The sequence below is a fragment of the Notamacropus eugenii genome, chromosome 3 (assembly GCF_028372415.1).
Source record: "Notamacropus eugenii isolate mMacEug1 chromosome 3, mMacEug1.pri_v2, whole genome shotgun sequence".
NCBI lineage: Eukaryota > Metazoa > Chordata > Mammalia > Diprotodontia > Macropodidae > Notamacropus > Notamacropus eugenii.
The window spans coordinates 150,145,082-150,164,664 of NC_092874.1; the positions used below are offsets into that span (position 1 = coordinate 150,145,082).

Below are 19,583 nucleotides of genomic sequence, written 5' to 3' on the forward strand. Positions count from 1 at the left end.
GCAAATTTGGTATAAAGGCAGTACAGACCTGGTCTGACAGTATCCACTTGTCTCAGCTTAGAAAAGCAAACATACTCATGCCACACTGGCCAACAAAAGTATGATCTGGGGTTTGGGAGGCCAGCAAAAGTATGATCTGGGGTTTGGGAGGCCTTGCTGTCCCCAAAGAAGGCTTCTTTTTACCAATGGCATTTCTGTTTTCCATCAGTGCCTGTTATAGCTGAAAAGTCTCAGATTGGAAATGGGAAGTAGGCACTCTAGTGGGAAAATGAGTTGGTTTTTTTGAGGTAAAATTGGTCATAAGAAGGAAAAAGAAAAGAATGTTGTGTATGATGTTTAAAAATTCACTTATTGAAACTTGTGATTCCAGAGGATATTTCAGAACTAAATTTTTAAAAGTTATATATCTCAATTCTGAATGAAAAGCTGTGTACAGAACTGAGCACTGTTACTATGCTGACCTAGCTTTTCCATAGGTCTTCTGGCTCCATGGATAAAGGTGGCAGGGTTTTCCCTCTTAAATGTAGAAATGAAGTCACAAGCCTTTACACCCATAGTCCTGAAACACTACTAGTAGCACCCAAGCTGATTGTCCTATGTCCATTTTTTCCTCAACTACGGAAGACTGAATGATATTATTAGAAAAATCTCCCTCGTAGAGGTTTTAATTATGTCACTCCCCTGCTTGAAAAGCTACGGTGGTCCCTTCCCACCATACAAAATTTCTTACCCTTTCAGTCATCCTGTGTCATTACCAACACATCCATTATTTTAAAAAATTATTCAGAGAATGGGGTCTAGACTTCAGGAGACTGCCAAAGGGTTCAAAACTATAAAAATGATAAAGAACTCCTGCCTTAGAATATTGACCTCCTGAGATTCCTAAGTTCCTCACCATTCATTCATTCAGCAAAGATACTTGTACCTAGTATAGTAGTGCTATACTACTTATATTTCATGCAAAGTCTCTGTCCTAAGAACCATGGGAAATAGGAAGATCAATCAATAAGCATTTATTAAATGCCTACCATGTACTAGGCCTTGGGGATACAGACACAGAAATGAAATAATCCCTGCCTTTAAGGATCTTACTGTCAGGGAGAACTACTAACATATAAAAATAAATGCAAAATAGATAGAAGCTAATTTTGGATGTGAAGACACCAGCAGCTAGAGTTATATGGAAAGACTTCTCATAGAAGGGGTCTTTGAGCTGATTCTGAAAGAAAGCTAGGGATTCTAAAAGACTAAGGTGAGGCAGAGTGCATTTCAGACATTCAAGGTGAACATTAGAGCTATATTAGTTTGACTGTAGTATAAATATCTTGCAATATACATTAATATACAATACCATAATTAGGAAGCGTAACCAGAGCTTTGTGCCAAGGGAAATAAAATTCAGAGGGTCCTGACAGTTCTTGGCCTCTTTAATTAACACCTAATTAGCAAGAATGATTAGTTTTAAAAGTAAGCTACCAAGTGCATGCCTCTTCCCAACAGCAGCTCCCTCAGGTCCTGGATTTCATTTACGCAGGGTTTTCCAGGGCAGATATTGACTGCCTTATTTTTCTGTTTGTATTTGCAGTGGTTGCACATGGTAAGCACTTAATAAATGCTTATTCATTCATGTCCATCCCTCATTGCCTCTGCATCTATCTGTGTTTGGATTTGTTTTGAAAGGTTATTTGGATGAGAAGTTCTGAGAAGCACAGAAAGACTTGCGTGAACTGATAAAGAATGAAGTTAACTACCAGGAGAACTAAATAATGACTACAGTAATGGAAGTGAAAAGTACAATGAAATTAAAACTAAACACCAGATAGTTATAATGACTAATCTTGGCCTCAGGAAAGAGATGAGGAAAAGCCACCTCTCTCCTTTGGTTAAGGAGGTTGAGGATTTATATTTTGCAGTTCCAGAGAAGAGAACTATGGGCATTATATAGAAATTATGGGCAGGCAGATACAGATGTAGCTATGTATGTTTATTTGTATGTACTTGTAATATATTCATGTGTGCATGTGTATATGTATGTGTGACTTCCTAACAGTTAGATTTGTCCAGAAATGAAATGGACTGTCTGGGGGATATAGTGAGGTCCTGTCCTTGGCAAAGCTCAAGGAAAAGTTGAATGAAAGAGAAAAAGAGGCTGGTGCTTCAAGTAACTCATGAGATTCTTTATATGTGTGTGTACACATAGATGCATGTATATTCTTGTTCTGAACTCAACAAACAACAAACATGAACATTTTCATATACAATGAACAGAAAAGGGGGGTTGCACATGAAACCAAGAATGACTCTCCACTACATCCAGCTTATCTCATTTTTTAAAAGAAAATAATTAAGTCAATACATTAATTTCAAAACTACCCTGTTTGTCTATGTCTCTCTTCTCTTCTGGGCATTACTTTGAAAGCTTCATTGATGCTCTTTTCTTTCTCTCTTTTTTGGGGTGTCACTATTGGAGTATTTCCCCTCTCTTTCTTCCTCCCCCCAAAAAAGTTCTTAAGCCTTCACCTATAATAAGTATAACCAAGCCAAAAAAAAAAAAATCCACACATAACCCCCAATATCCTGATATTTTGAAGAGGAGACCCTTGGTATAAATGAGTTTTTGACTGTGTGAATAATGGTATCACTCTTCTCTCGCACCTGGGGAGTAGAAAAGAAGAGGGCACTGACAAGGGCAAGATGATACCACTGAGGATAGGGGCAGGGAACAGAAAAGAGAAGCTGGGTTCACTGGAAGCATAGTTGAGGACTTTTGCTGATACTTAGCCCTATTGGCTTCATGTGTAGGAAGACAAGTGGAAGCTCTGGGCAGAGTGCAAGGGACAGATAATGCAAATGTAGGTCTTTAAAGGGAGTTTTGCTCAGAAGAAAAGACTTGAACAGAAGTGTATGAAGACTTTTTCCATACCTAGGTGCTAGCAAATAGTTTTAAAATAACATAAGTATATTTTCCCCAAGAAAGAAGTTTTACTGTTCAATCCAGGCTGCCAGATGTTGGGGTTATGGAGTCAGAATCATCCCCTATCAGAGAAGGAAGAGGCATTAAGAGGCTTGGGAAAACCAGGCCGTATTAAAGAATTCTGACTTCCATTCAGGAAGCAGTGCCTACCTTTCTCTGTGGTCTGTATTCCACTGTACCATACCTTACAAATGTTCCTGTCTTGGTTTAGTTAGAGGAAGGTGGGACAATGAGAAGATTCACTGTATGCTTCTAATTAGATACTGATTTTTATTCACTATCTCAAAATCCCTTCCAGCCACAAAATTAAATGATTCTGTAACATCAGCAAGGGATTAGGGTTTGGGAGTTTTGGGGGCCTTTTTTTTTGGTTTAGGATTGACCCAAACCACCCTGACACTTATCAAACCTTAAGATTTTGTGTGATTTGGGACCTTAATGTCTCTTCAATTTGTAAAGTGCAAAAGGCTCCCATTCTCTTAAAGCAGGAAGTTATTAAAAGTCCAACCCCTTCATTTTATAGGGGAGGCCCAGAGAGGTCCATTGGCTTACACAACATCCCAGCATATGAAGAGCAGTCAGGACTTGAACCGTATTGCACTATTCTTTTTCCATTGCAACATACAGTTCCTCCCTTATCTCCACTACTCCTTTCTGATTTCTAGTGTATATTCAGATGCCATTCTCTAGATAAAGGGTTTAGTCCAAGAAGGGACAGTCCAAGAAAAAAGTATAAGCAAGTTGACATATAAGGAAATTAAGAGCAAGGAAAAGGAGAGATCCATGCTGGGAGTAAGAAGCCCTTGAGGATCAGAGGTTTTCCTTGAGAAGGAAGTAAACAGTGAGTCAAGAATATGGAGTAACTAGATTGAATGTTCTCTGACACCTGGATTTGGTTTTTGTAATAATTAGTATCAAGTCAGATTTTTCCCCCACTCTTCCTGGACAAATAAATTCATTCAGTAGTCATTAAACAATCTTTTTATTTAAACATCTGTGCCATGCACTGGTCTGGCTTCTAGGAGAAATACAGAGATAAATCAGAGATGATCCTGACCCTCAGGGAACTTACAGTATAGTTTAGAAATACATGTAAATAAATCGCTCTAATGCAAATTATAATATAATTGTGTAAGAGGACCAAAAAGTGCTAAATGATTTCTAATGAAGGAGATCATCCTTTTAGCTGTAAGGTCTGAGATATCGTTAAGGAGGATGGCATTGGAGTTAAGCCTTAAATGTTGAGGAGTAGGGCACTCTTGCTATTGGTGGCAGGATGAACAGAAGCATCAAGGTGGGAAAATCTGGCAGGGACATGTGAGTAATTCATTTGACTGGAGGATGAGAGTATGTGAGAGGAAGTACTATGCAATAAGGCCTTAGAAATAAGTTGGAGCCCAGTTGTAGAGCCTTGAATGAATGGTAGGTTAAGGAGTTTAGATTTTATTAGGGTGACAGTGGAAAACGATTTAATGTTTTTGAGCAGGTGTGTTTATCCCAGAGCACTAGAAAGATTATCCTAGTCATAGATTTAGAACTGGAAGAGACCTCAGGCATTATCTGACCCAGCCCCCCTCATTTTACAGATGAAGAACTGAGGCCAAGAAAGCTTAAGTGATTTGCCTAGAATCACATATTAAGTATCAAAGGAGGGATTTGAACTCATGGCTTCCTACTTCCCACTTCCTACCTATATAGTCTTGCACTATACCATGATGAATATGTAGGAATAATAGGAATAGCTGATATAGCACTTTATGGTATGCAAAGCATTTTTACATAAATGATTACATCTGATCACAACAACCCTGTGAAGTAGGTGCTCTTTTCTCCATTTTACAGATTAAGAAACTGAGGCTTCGAAAGTTAAGTGAGATGTCAAGGGTCACATAGGTCATAAGTGTCTGAAGCCAAATTTGAATCTTGGTCTTTCTGACCCCACATCCAACTTCTTAATCAGTCATATAGAAGAGGAGGAAGATTGTAAGTTCACCAAGCTATTTCATTAGTCTAAACAATAAGTAATGTAATGAGAGTATGAATGAAGGAATGAATGAATGGGAATTTGTTGAGTGTTCTACTGTGTCCTCAGCACTGGAGATATAAATAGAAGAGGAAGACAGTCCCTTCTCTCAAGAGGCTCACATTCTAATATGAGAGACAATACCTTGAGGTTTTAGTTTCAAGTCAGATGGAAAGGTCCCATGGAGGTTCTTAGGATATGGCAGAGCAGATAGAGGGATTTATCTCCTTTAATGCCATTTCCAGTAATACAGTCACATCTGTTTCTAATGTTAGACCGTGTGCTAGTGCCAAGGATTTTAGTGAGAACTTTCTTTTCTGGCTCTTTGGTAGCTGTGGCTGCAGCACCTGCAGGAGCAGTAGTCAACATGTAGGATCAAGAATAATGGCTTTGAGGGTTGGGCTGGAAGCAGAGTTGGGGGGTTAGGGGGTGGTGCTGCTCTTCCCAGGGCCTTATGGCAGTGGGTCAGCTGTTGATTTTAGTGGTGTTGAAGAAGGTTGACCCTTTATCCACAGTGATTTCTCCAGTCAATGATGGGTGCTGGGGCTGATGCCTGAAACTAATACGGAAGGGTTAATTTCAAGAATTTCCACACATAATTGCTAGGGTTTTTTAACTGAGTACATTTGGGGAGGAGTCAAAATCACTACGTAGCACCACCCAAAACATAAAGCTCTGTATAAATGGTTTATCACTGTGCCTATTTAAACATGTGTTCCTTTTCATGCTGGAGCAAAAAGAGCTGAGTCATATATGTGGGGGTGAATGATAGAGATTTTGCAAAGGAGATTAAGTTTTTGACCTTTAAAGAGAAGGGACAAACAGAAACCGTGAGATTTTTTTTTTTATTGTTAGTACTACACAGAAAACTTGAGATCTTTTAAAAGGATTTAAAAAGAAACAAAAAGCCAACCAGCCTGAGTTTGGGAACTCACCAGTGATAGCTCTAACTCAGACCATACCAAATAGAATAGCAAAGGTGGAGGAAAGAGCAGAGGATTGGGTAATCCTGGGCCCATTAATGCATTAGGGTCTGAAGGAAAGCATTGTCTGAAGCTGCTGAAAGTAGCCATCGGAAGAGCTAATGTATTCCCCGACTTAATACTTTCATTCAATTCATTCAATAGACGTTTATTAAATGTCTATGTGTAAGGCACTGGGGTACAAAGAGGAGCAATAACACGATGCCTGCCTGCCATGATAGGTAGCCCAAGGGACTGGTATATCTATACACTTTTCTGAAAGACACAACATATGCCCACATAGTATAGTATGAGATAGAATGTAACCAAAGTAGTAGTAGCAACTGGACAAAGTGCTTTAAGTAGTGTTGAGAAAGGAAAATGTTTTCCCTTTGAGGGAATCCAGGAATCTTCATGGAAGAGATAGAATCCATAATTGTCCCAGAGGCCAGAGAGGTTGAGCTCAAACCCAGGGAATAGATTTCACAGGAAAATAGAAAAAGTACCAGGTAATGACTTGGAGAAGTTGAATGGGAGGTGAACTGTACAGGGCCCAAAATGCCAAAAATGAAGCCAGTGCAGGATTTTGAGCAGGGGTGTCATGGTCAAAACTATGCAGTAGAAAGATTACTTTTGCAGTGGTGTGAAGGTTGGACTGGCAAGGAGAAAGATTAGTGAGAGGCAATAACAGTAGTAAAGTCAAGGAAAGATAAAATCCAGAACTGGGGTCATGGTTCTGTAGGTGGAGAGCAGGGGATGGATGGATAGATGCATAGGTGGGTAAATAGATACGTGAATAGATAGAAACAGAGAGAAAAAGAAAGAAAGAAGTTGTTAAAGATCTTGTAGAGGTACAGTCAACAAGAACTGAGAACTGTTTAGATATGTTTTTGACCTGTAAGTGCCCCAATTCGGGGTTTGTTCATTCAAACTAATTTGCTAAGTCCTAAGCAAATGTCACTTGGTATTGAATGACAAAACTGGAAAAGATCTCTAGAGGTCATCTGGTCCCAATCCCTGATTCAAATCATAATCATATTTAATCCATCTATCTTAAGGTGATTGGCCTTCCCAATCTTAAAAAGATCTCCAAGGGAGAACATTCCACAACCTTAGTAAGTGAGGAAAATAGATAATGTCAAGATATAGAGGGTTGGCAACCAAGAGGCTGAGGCTATGATGTCACATATTTTATCTTCAGCAGAATACCAGCTGGGCAGGGAACAACCCTCGTGAACAATCAAGTTGTGCAATCAGAATTTTTTAATCTTATTACATTAAATAATACTGTATCCTCTTGCAGTGACCTGAGGGGTCAGTATGATTGGAAGGGAAGATCTGCTTGCCAGTAATCTAATTTGTCTTAATGTTTCTTTCTAGGGAATAGGAATTAGGGGGTAGGAATTATACTGGGTTACTTTAAAAGAACCTCATAGTTTAAAAGATTTTTTTTCTTAAATTCTGATCATTATAAAGGAAGGCAGTGTGATATACCTAGAAAGAGCCCTGAAACGTGGGTCCCAGTTATACCACTACCCAGCTGAGTAACTTGGTACATATCACTCTATCTCTCTGCAACCCAGCTTCCTCCCCCCAAAAAATATTAGCTCTTAAAATACAGAAGCTTTGTGACCCGGCCACATCAACCTCTTTTAGCCCCAGTTTCCTCATCTGTAAAATGGAGCTATTCTTGCACTACCTCACAGGATTGTTGTGAGGAAAGCAGTATGTAAAGTGGTGAAAACTCTATAAATATGAATTATTATTTTGAGAGAGAGCATCCTAATCTCTATAGTGGGGGAATAAGAGATTATGAGGAAGTCCTTTCCAACTCTGACATTGTGATTGCAATTTGTAATGTGCCTCATTATTGCAGGAATATCACTTTTCCTGAATGACGATCAATGAAGCAAATTCAGTCGTTTGAGCATACCTCACCCTAGTCTTAGGGAGAGGGAAGAAAGTGCAGAGTGCCTTTTTTTCTTTTTAAAATCTTATTTTTACTGATATCTGTTATTTTGTATCACCTTCGTTTCTGAATATATCCCTCCCTTTCCTCCTTACCTAGTGAGCCACCTCTTGTAACAAAGAATTTAAAAGAAAAAGGTAAAAAAGCATCTCAATAACACTGACCAACACATCTACCAGAATCAGCAATATATAGCAGCATCCCATAGTGTTAACTTCTTTGTGTGTCATGGACTCATGGCAGTCTGATGAAGCCTGTATAGACCCATTCTCAGAATAATATTTTTAAATGCATAAGATAAAATACAAAGCACTGCCAAAAAAAACCCAATTATATTGAAATCATTATTTAAAACAAGTTTTTAAAGTGCATAGAGTTCAGGTTAAGGTCTGCTGGTGTATGTTGTTTTCCTGGTTCTATTTACTTAATAAGAAAGTTCTTTCTGGCCCTTCCCTATCTCCTGGTGGATCCTGGTGCATGCTCACATAGAGCAGGAGATTCAGGCGTGAGATAAGAAAGTGTTCCCTGCTGCCCCCTTGAGGGAATTGGCAAGTATTGGCACCTCATTCCTCAGATTTCCCTAGAGCCTCTCTGGGTACCTGAGATTTCAGACGGTCCCAATTACTGTGTCATGGATGGCAGCTCTTTATCAGCTTAGTCATGCAGAGGTGACTGTGTACAAGAGCCTTCCCAAAGCTTACAAGATATAGTTTGTAAGGATAGTATCTTAAGCAATCTACAGCTGTTTTGTTGGATCTTCTGTCCTGGAATACCACCAGATCTAACCTTTTCTTTCACTGGTATTTGCTAACACCTTTTGTTATTTCCCCTAGTGGTATTTCCTGAATGGTTTGGAAATTTTGAGTTGAGGATGCAGAGAAGAAAAGTGTGGGGTGAGGGGAGGATGTGTGGGTCGTGGCATTAAATGCTATAATTTAGGTAGAAATAGAAATTTAAAATGACATTTTCCACATTTCAAATGGAAGTCTCTTGTGGAATACTGGAAAGAGCACTCGTCTTTGAGTCAGAAGCCTTGGGTCTCTGACCCTGGGGTCATGTAGTGTCTCTGGATCTCCGTTTCTTCATCCAAAAAAATGCTCATAGCAAAATATTTGTTGTACTGACCCACCAGAACCTATTGTGTAGAATAAATGAGATAATATATGTAAATCACACTGTAAACCAAATCTCTACGTTAACGTTAGCTATCATGATAATTATCATGTCCATTATTTGATCGACTTCAAATCCAAAGATCCAGAAAAATCCAGATAGGGAAAGGGGTGGCAGTTGTATATTTTGATCCTACTTACAAGTCAGTATTTGAGTAAATTCTTTACTAAAAAACAAAAAACCTGAAGTCCATGAACTTTTTTTTAATTTGATAACTATATTGAAATATAATTGGTTTCCTTTGTAATCCTCTGTTTATGCATTTCAGAACTTTGTTCTGAGAAGTGGTTCTTTGGCTGCATCAGACCTCCCAAAGGGTCGATGATCCCCAAAAGTTTAAGGATTCCTGCCTTAGATGTGCCTCTAATTCTGTACCTAGGGTGGAAATGTTGGGGAGAAGTAAGCAGCATGCAAGTTAGTGTCCTGGGCTTTAACACTATTATCAGCTGTCACTGAGCATTAAGGGTAGGGAAAGGAGTAAGTGTGGTTCCATTTATTATTGTTTCATGGACTTTTTCAAAGCAGAAGCAATTCTTCTAGGTTTATTGTTGACAAAACTGTAGGCTTTCCCTCTCTTTTTCCTTTGTCTTAACTTTCCCATTCCCCTTTGACCTAGAATATTCTGGATCTAGTTCACTCTGTCCTTTAATCATATTTAAGGGGAAGTTTTTAATAAAATACCCTACATTCATAGCATGCATTAAAGTTTGAAAAACAATTCTATACTCTCTTCTTTGGGCTTTGCAATAACTGTGAGGTGGGTGCTGTGAGTACTCTTATCCCTATTTTATGAATGAAAAAAACTGAGGCACACAGAGGTCAAGTGACATGTCTGTGGTCACACAACTAGTGTCACTGGCAGGATTTGGATCCAGGTCTTCTAGATTCCAGGTCCAGAGCAGTTATTTGGGTATAGTGGAGAGAGCTAGGTGTTTTGCAGTTAGTAAGTCTTCAGTTTGAATCCTGCCTCAGACATTTACTAGCTGTTGTGATCCTGGGCAAGTCATCTGACCTCTCAGACTCAGTTTCTTCATGTGTAAGATAAGAATAATAATAGCACCTACCTGAAAGGGTTGTGAGGATCAAATGACATTGTAATATGTAAAATGCTTTCCAAACTTTAAAGGGGTATCTAGTGAGAAAGAGAAGGAAGGAAGGAAGGAAGGAAGGAAGGAAGGAAGGAAGGAAGGAAGGAAGGAAGGAAGGAAGGAAGGAAGGAAGGAAACAGAAGAAAGAGCTCATTCTGCCTCTGGTAAATAGGGATTTCTCATTACAGTAAATACAACGAAAGCATGGGAACGTCCCAGTTACCCTGAGAAGTAGGGACTACAGTCACTATTATCTCAATTGATTTCTATCTGGAACTGTGGTCTCCTTAGAGCAGGAGCTCCATGCTGGGGAAGTCTTCTCTGCCATTGTAGGCTATTGAAATGACTGGCCCAAAGTCACACAGCGCAAGGCAGAGACAGGATCAAAATCTAGGTATTCCTGCTTCCACATTTAATATGGTTTTTACTACTTCTATGTTTAGTAGACCCTGCTACACCAGACTACCCGATATCACCTCTTACAATTAAAGAAAGATCCAGTCCTCCTCACCACACGCACACTCACATGCTCACACACTCTCACATGCTCACGCACACGCAATCAGACACCATCTCCAAACCTGGCCATTTCAGCTCTCATTTCCTCTCCTGAACACTTCCTCCTCTACTTTGACTTTTGAAATGATTCAGCCTGCAGGAGCACTTCAGTCCTGTTAGCCATAACCCTGCGTGCCCACCTTAACAACCAAGCATAGTGGAGCAACAGCTTGGGGAACAAGCTAAAATCCACAAATAGCAAAAAGGTTTTTAATCTAAATGTACAACATTTAGGAATGCCTCTTCCTGTCTGTGCCACCATGCTTTCCAAATCTCTGCTCGCCTGTGACATGCAAGAGTTCATATGAAATATACACACTGAATCCTAGGGAGGAGAGTTCAGTTGTCTTACTAGGTTCCCTGCATGTCAACCAGATGTGGCTGGGTGCGAGTTAATGAGAGGCCCAAGTTATCACTGTTTATAGCATTCTCGCTCTCCATCCTCAGCTGAAAAGGTTTTCTTTCCCAGCTTTGTTAACAAATAACTCTGACATTGTCAGTTCTGATAACAGATTGTATTTCATCATGTTGAGATGCATATTGTTTAAATCACCCTTTGAAAAGGAACTTGTGTAAAAGAGAGGTGTAGGGATTAAGAGTAGAAAGAGAGAGGGGGAGAGGGAAAGAGGTACATGTGGATGTTTGTGTGGGTGTGAGAGACAGAAAGAGATAAGAGAGACAGAGAGAAAGGAGGGACAGAGACACAGAGAGGAGAAAGACATAGAAAGAGAGAGAGAGAGAGAGAGATTGCTTCAACCAAATACTGTTTCCCAGTAAAAGTGCACCTGGGAATGCAGACCAAAATTAAAACCAATCAAACAAAACAAACCCATCATTTGGGAAGTATTTGGTAGAAGCAACTCTGATTCTCTCTCTTAAAAACCAGGAGAGGGAGCACTAGTCCTTAAGTCACTGCTAAGAGTGATGATTGGGCTTTAGGGAAAAGCCCTCCTTCCCTACGCCATCAGCTATACTATCCATAATTCAGATTCATAAAGGAATTCCTCTGAAGGAGAGCTCCCTGGGATTCGGTTTGCTGCTGGTTGGTTAGTTTGGGTTTGGTTATTAAATGCCAAGCTGGGGGATTTTTGCCTAGGGCAAGTCACAAAAAGAAAGAATAGTCATTGAATAGCAACTGACCAAATTGTTTTCTTATGATTAAAACTGTTATTTTTTTTAAGAAGACTGAAGGACAGGCAGGTTGCTTGGAGCTACTCATGGAGAGGTTGCCAAGCTGCCAGGATCCCTTACCAGTATTCCTAGAGGGCAGTTCCACCCTCATCTGACGAACCCAACTTTTTTCCCAAAGAATGTCACAAAAGAATGTCGCTCAACTCCTTGAATGTGCTTGTGTTTCTGCACCTTTCCAGGTGTGGTTCCCCACTGTGTAAAGCATCCAGATATGACTCTGACACGTGGGTTATGTAAGCATAAGAGCAGAGATAAAGAGGAGGAGGAGGAGCAGCGCTTGGGTGACCGAGTTGCATTGGAACAATTAAGGAGACTTTGGAATATGGTTATTAATGATGGGCTGCTTCAAAGCTGGGCTGGGCTGAATGATCCAGGAACCATTCCAGCAGCATCTTGAAGAGAACGGCTCAGTACCCTGTTGTCTCCTGCCCCTGCTGCGGTAAATTTGAATCAGGCCTCAGGTCCTCCCCCCTCTTTTGCTTCAGTTGAAAGCAGGAGGAGGAGGAGGAGGAGGAGGAGGAGGAGGAGGCAAAGGCAGAAATTTTGTTACTTTCTCTCCCTATGGCTTTGTAGTTAGTGCCGGTTCACTGTGTTAGTTGGTTACCCACTGGCAGCGGGTGGGTGAGGACGCTGCATGTGTGCTTGGGAGAGGAGGTACCAGCTCTTTGTAAGTATGACCTATAGGCCCTGGCCTTACCATCCCATCCCCCCACCCTAGTGTTTTGAACTAGTTAGGGTTTGGGACTTGAATGGGGGAAGGGCAGGGAGAAGTATGGGATTTTTGGCCCCCTTGGCAAATGTAGAAATTATGAAGTATTTTCCTAAACTCTAGATCCAAAGGGAAGTTAAATTGGAGGGAAAGGAAAACGGGTTTTACACAAGTGGACAAAGAGCTCCCCTTGGGAACTTCACTGCCTCTTTTAAAGGTTTGCTTTGACTATAGAGAAGGGATAGTGAGCCGTGTATCCAGGCCCGTTATCTAACATGTGCCCAATAGACATTAACCCTTTGAGGTGAATTGAAGGGGACTAGATTATGAAACTAGAGTTGTGTCACACTAGCAAGTGTTCCATTCCAAAATGCAAATGCTCATGCACTAGCATTCTGAGGGAAACTGAGCAACAGAGAGGATCAGTGACTTGTGGCATCCGCTCATTCTTCCCAGCCTTAATAAACGTAGAGTTTTGTTCTAATGATACTCATTCCTTCCCTTCTTCTCCATCTCTAACACATACACACATGCACACACACACACATTCTGGGAATCTAGGAACTTCCTGGTTACAGTCTTTCTGGTCCCCACTGCTTGATGAAAAGCATAGCAGCCACTTTAAAAAGAAAGCTTTGGCACCACCTTAATCTGTCTATGGCCAGTTCTGTATACCTCCTGTCAGATATGTGGCCTCTAGGGTATGAGACAAACAAAGATCCCAAGTAAAACATGGGAATTCTGCCAGGATCCCTCGATTCATCCTCCACCAATATTACTGTGGGACTGTTCAGTTATCCCAGGAATTAACAGTGTTACTTCAGTCTTTCAGTCCTGGGAAATCAATAAACTCCAGCATTTTAAAATAAGATCCTCCTCCTCCCTGAACATCCCTAGACCCTCCACTCCCCCATCCATTTTCTGACTATAAAAACAGAAGATACAGAATAACAGCTCTCATTTATATGGCAAATGCTTTAAGGTCCTCACAAACATGTAATAAAAGTTTAACATAAGTATTATCCCCATTTCACAGATAATGAAAGGAGGCTTTGAAAGGTTAAGTAAGTAATCATAGTCACACCACTAGTAAGTGTCTGTGGTGAGATTCTGGCCCAGGTTTCTTGACTCCAGGGCCAGCATCTTAGTCACTACCCCATTGTGCCTTACCCCTTCACCCTACTCACAGGTACTTTCCACAGGATTTAGTTATCCTAAATACAGTGTTCGTCGTTCCTGCTGATAGTGGAATACAAAGCTGATATGAAGACCACCTGATAATATGATGCCTGACCTCCCTTCCACAACCTTTTTTTTGTGATATCAGCATTGGTCTGATTCAGGTATCTTATGGGTATGTTTTTGTACCCTCCTTCAAAAGATGTCATTCTCTCTCCAGCATGTATTCTGTTTCTGTTGCTGCTGCCTTCTCCAAGGGCTTTCTATCTCAAGCTTCCTGTTCTATTTTGAAAACTTGTAGCAGAAATACATGCCTTAGCAGATACAGAGACTATTTGAATTGCAAGCCTCTGACCTGAATATTTGGCATGCAATTAGCAGCTTGGTTCACCAAAAGTGGATCAACTTGGCACCAGCCAATCTTTACTGCTCCAAGGATGTCTAAATTTCCACCTTCTGCCATCCCTAGAGGTCAGGTGCTAGCCTACCAAGTTAGTGCTTGGAGTTGTTTTTGTTTGCCTCAGAGAGAGTGAAGGTATATGTTAGTAGGGAGAAACGGACATGTCACACTCTATCTGTAGCTTTTACTGACTTCTTCTCCATTGCAACATATGATACCAGCCCATGCTAAGATAAATTCCCAAAGGCAGAAGTGTCCCTTTCCCACTGGTGCAGTTACCAAAGCAAAGAGAGTATCTTAACAATAGTGTTGAGTCTTCTTCAACACTGACCATTCCAAAAGATGAAGAAAAATGAGGCAACTAGATAGTACAGTGAATAATGTCAGGAAGACCTGAATTCAAAACCTCCTCAAACACTTACTCTCAGTCACTCTCTTCATTTGTCAGATGGAGATAATAATAATACCTGCCTCACAGGATAGTTAACAAATGAGATAACTATATGTGAAGTGCATTGTAAACCTTAAATTTAAAGCACTATATTAACGCTAGCTATTCTTCTTATGTGATGTTGGGGTTCATAAATTTAGACCTGCAGGAAGCTTTTGAAGCCAGCTGGTCTAAACCCTTCATTTTACAGATGAGCTAACAGCCCCAGAAGGTGGTGATTTGCCCAAAGTAACACAGTATTTAGTGTCAAAGGAAAGATTTTAACCCAGTTGTGATTGTATATCCAGAGGTACTATGATGCTTGCCAGTGGTATACAAGAACTCATAATTTGAAAAACTGATTTCTATACAAGTGTGAACTCCAGCCCTGTAATGCATATGAATATCAAAATGGCTGGAACTCTAATTCAGACTTATTAGCAAACAGGGTAACCGAAGAGTTACCAACTACTTAATGATCATAGGTCATTGAATCTTTGAACTACAAGGGACCGTAGAGATCATAGCCACCTCATATTAGCAATATGAAAATGGAAGCACAAGAAGTTGTCTCAGAGTCAAGAACCTCAAATTCTGAGTCCAGTATTGTCTCCACTCCAAAGAATTTTGAGGAGAGGTGCTGGTTGTTTTTTATGTGTTCTGGGTTTGATTTGATTTAGTTTTTTAGCAGGCTGGGACATAGGTTAGGATAGATCATTTGAGAGGAATGTTCGCAGCAAAGGTGTAACAAAGAACTTTTGTCCTGATTCTGTGTTCTCCTCCAAAAACCCAACTGCCCTTAAAGGTGCTTAATCAGATTAACTGTTTTAATACTGCCTGAAGTTTCAAGTAGTATTTCAAGTAGAATTAAAGGATAGGGGTAGAATTAGGGCAGGTCTGCTCCCCCAGGGCCATTGGACATTACATTGACCTGAACCTTTTGCATTTCTTTGGGATGGGGAGAAGTAATAGCCTGCCACCCTTAGAAAACAGCTTGGCATCGTGGGGATTTGCCCAACCAAACCTGTACAGGTTGCCCAATCCCTGAGATCAATCAGTGAGAAGATGAAGCCTACACAAGCATCCGTTCACCCTTTTACTGGATTTTTCCTTACAGCTACAAAGTATAACTATAGGCAAGGCCCAGTGGGATTTTAAATGAATTAATGAAGATGTGATTATTCTTTTTTATCCTCTTTACTCATTTTACATCTTTGATTGTGCCAACTCCCCCCTTTTTGTGGCTCAAAAGCAGATTTTATTTGGCATATAGATAGGATAGACCAAGGCAGGGAAGTCTGGTACCACCTAAGGCAATTACACCCTCACCTTCAGCATGTGAAACTAGGTTGTAGAAATTGAACTGGACCTGGAACCAGGAAGACCTGAGTTCACATCCAAACAGGCTTAGATATTTACTAACCATGTGAACTTGAGCAAGTCATTTAACCTCTGTCTGACTCAATTTCCTCATCTGTAAAATGGAGAAAATAATAATAGCACCTTTTTGTTCAGTAATGTCCAAATCTTCATGACCCCTTGGACTATACTGTCCATAGGATTTTCTTGGCAAAAATACTGGAGTGGTTTGCCATTTCCTTTTCCGGTAGATTAAAGCAAACAAATGTTAAGTGCCTTGCCCACGGTCACGCAGGTAGTAAGTGTCTGAGGGTGGATTTGAACTCAGATATTCCTGATTCCAGGCCCAGCACTCTGTCCACTGAACCACCTAGATGCCTCCCATGATAGCACCTACCTCCCAAGTTCAATGTAAGGAACAAATAAGATATTTATAAAGTGCTTTGCAAATCTTTAAGCATTATAGAAATGCTTTTCATGCTATCTATGATTTATGATTATATATTTTATAATTATATATGTTCTAATAGTATTTATAATTTATGCTATTTATAACTTCATTATCTTTCTTCTTCTTTTTCCTTCCCTTTTCTTTTACCTTGATTTCTTCTTCCTCTCTTTTCCTCCTGGCTTGACCTCTCCGACCTACCAATAGTAACTACCTCACCAGTGCCTGTCAGGGAAGAATGACTGAGGTGTCAGAACCTAGTTACTCATGGGGATAGGGGAAGGGGAAGAATTAACCAGCATAAGAAATACCTGAGGACCCACAAGAAAACTTCCCCCCTCAAAGTGCAGCTGAAGAAGAACCATTTCCAAGAAACCTTTTGGATGGCCATCAGTTTTAAACATATGCCTCTTGTTAGGGCTTTTTTACATTCTCCACTACTAAATAATAAGGGCAGAAGGTTGATCTTTGCTGCTGTTCAGACTTGAGTCTTTCCACATTTATGAGTGAAGGTATACCTACACTATGCATTAGACTTTCAGTGAAATGCTGAGAAGAATGCCTGGAGTTTCAGGTGTATGTGTGTGAGAAAGAGAGCATCTGTGTCCATTTTTAGCAATTTCGAGATTTGCTGTTTGGCCATCTGTTTACTTCTCTTCCTTCGGTACCCCAAGATAGAATATCACATTGCGGAAGAAAGAGCACTAGATTTAGCATCAGAGGAACTAGTTTGCAACCTGGCTATTTCACTAATGATTGGTATGACTGTAGGCAAGTCATTTCACCACACTAGGCCTCAGTCTTTTAGTAGTCAACTAAGTGCCATTAAAGGTTCCACTGAGCCCTAAATTTATGATGCAGTCAATCAGTTGAGTATGTTGGCACACATTGTACTGGGCTCTTTGGTCACAAAGCCAGAAAAGCGATTTCCGTAGTATGGGTAATCCTATGTGTTTTATTGTATGCATTTAAAAATATTATTCTGAAAAGAGATCCATAGTTTTACCAGATTGCTAAAGGGGCACGTGCATACATACACATAAACGCACGCGCACACACACACACACACACATGCACACACACACACACACACATACACACACAAACATACATTAAGAAACCTCAATGTAATGGGAAGCCTTTGTGAACTTAGCTAGGTGGGTTCACACCCAGTTGATATTGGCCAGCCACACACCTAGACTCATAGATTTGTAGGATCTGCCCAAGTTTGCATTTTGCTGGCACTCTCTCAGATCCCAGAGTTTCCACTATGTCACATATAGACATCAAAATAGGACATTAGGTCTTTTTTCTGCCCTAGTTAAGACAGCTGGCATATAGCTTCCTTTTCCTTGACAGTTATCTATTTAATCAACTGGTAAGCATTTATTAAACACCTACTTGTGACAGACTTCTATACTGAGCAGTGGTGATACCGAGATGAAAATGAGGCAGTCTGTGCCCTCACATTCCCTTGATTTGGCAACTAAAGTCATTTGAGGTGGGGAAGTGTAATAGACAGTGACATGACTCTGGGAAAAATGGAGGGTGCTGAGTTTTAAGTGCCCATATCTCCTGTTACGATGGAGTTGGTTATATTGTATGGGCTTCTGGGTACTATTCCTGTAGCAATTGCAGGTATCTGAACTGTGTGATAAAACTCTTCATTAATATATATGAACTTCTCTGTAATATTCTTATGGTCTAGGCTGAGTGAAGACCCATAGGCTAAGTCATCTGTGAGTAACAAGGTTAACAAATTATCAAATAATTATTAAATTGTTAATTAAATAATTAGCAAAGGTTAATTGAGTAACAAACACCCCTTGGCTGTGGTCTAGGCCCTATATTCAATTCTAAAATGTACAGTGCCTAAATCCTAGCCAAAATTGTTTTATTAAATAGCCCCCACTACAGTCATTTAGAATGCTGTCATTATTTTACATTTGAAATGAAGTGAGCTAACCTGTCTAAAGATTGAAGCACTAGCACAAATGTACCTGGGGCAAGCAGCATGAAACATGCCCTTAGATACTGCTGGGGAGGTAAGGGCAGTCAATACCAGGAAGCTAGGAAAAGCATATTTCCAATTTTAACTTATATTTCTTGCTAACTAGGTGTTAAACTCAGTTGTTTCTATGTTACTGATGGAGTGCAAGTATTATTAGCACCCTATAAATTTTTTCACCCTGGGCCAAAGCTTAGGTTGCCTTTTTCTAGTTACGACTCTGGATATGACCCAAAATTGAATGTATGGGTTAACTGTGATCTAATTATGATAGACCTTGCACAAATGCTTTTACCTAACTCTCACATCAGAGTATGCCTAAAGTGAATCCAGCCACTCCTTGAGAAACATCTAGATACCAGGAAATTCTGCTGTAGTGCCATGGATAATTAACCAGGGCAACTGAGATATTTGCATTTAAGGAAGGTCACCCCAGAGGTCACAACACTTGAGTCTGCTTCCAGGATTCCAAGTGTACTAGCCAGGTGTTCTCTGGACAGTTATAACTTCTGGGCCCTTCTGTTTTCCCTGAGGAAGTGGAAGGATGCCAGCATGCTCCAACACTTAAGTGCCCAGAAGGGCACAGCTGGTTACTGAACATTCTCTTAACTGATAGTAGCAGCAAATTGCAGAAGCAATCAGTGTCATGGCAGGGAGAAAGAATGCAGGAGTATCCTGCGGAAGAGATGGCCTTAGGAAAGAATGGCTGGCACTGTAAATGAAGTACCGCTCACCCCTCTTTGAATTATAGAAGGCCTTTGGCTAACCTTTCCCCGTTTGGTCATTCGTCACCTGCTCTACAGTTGTGCTGGCTGCAGTAAAAGCGAGTAATGGTTTGAAACGCTTCAGGCTCTGCCTCGTTTTAATTGAAGCATTTTATTTAATTTATGGTTAGTAAAAAGACATGAACCCTAGTCATTCCCAGAGCAAGAAAAACGCACACCAGAGGATGTTGGCAGGGCTCTGTGCTACCTGCCGCCATGTGCTCAGTTTCCTCATGTGCTTCATTATTAATGCAACATGCTCAGCCCACATGCAGTGCACTCATTTGCATAACCCAGTGATTAGACTTGCAGTGCAGCTACTGAGCTTGGGCTTTCATGCAGGAAATC

At 40.4% G+C, this 19,583-nt stretch overlaps 1 protein-coding gene and 1 long non-coding RNA gene across 6 annotated transcripts in view; both read left to right on the top strand.

Moving 5' to 3' along the window:
* The window catches only part of LOC140533425 (uncharacterized), a 42,746-nt gene extending 32,458 nt beyond the window's left edge, over positions 1-10,288 (top strand). Inside the window, exon 2 of the long non-coding RNA XR_011976916.1 lies at positions 1-10,288. This exon is cut by the window's left edge and continues 19,748 nt beyond it. This is a non-coding gene — a long non-coding RNA (uncharacterized lncRNA).
* ATXN7L1 (ataxin 7 like 1) overlaps positions 1-19,583 on the top strand; it is a 269,784-nt gene that overhangs the window by 145,492 nt on the left and 104,709 nt on the right. The window lies entirely within an intron of this gene.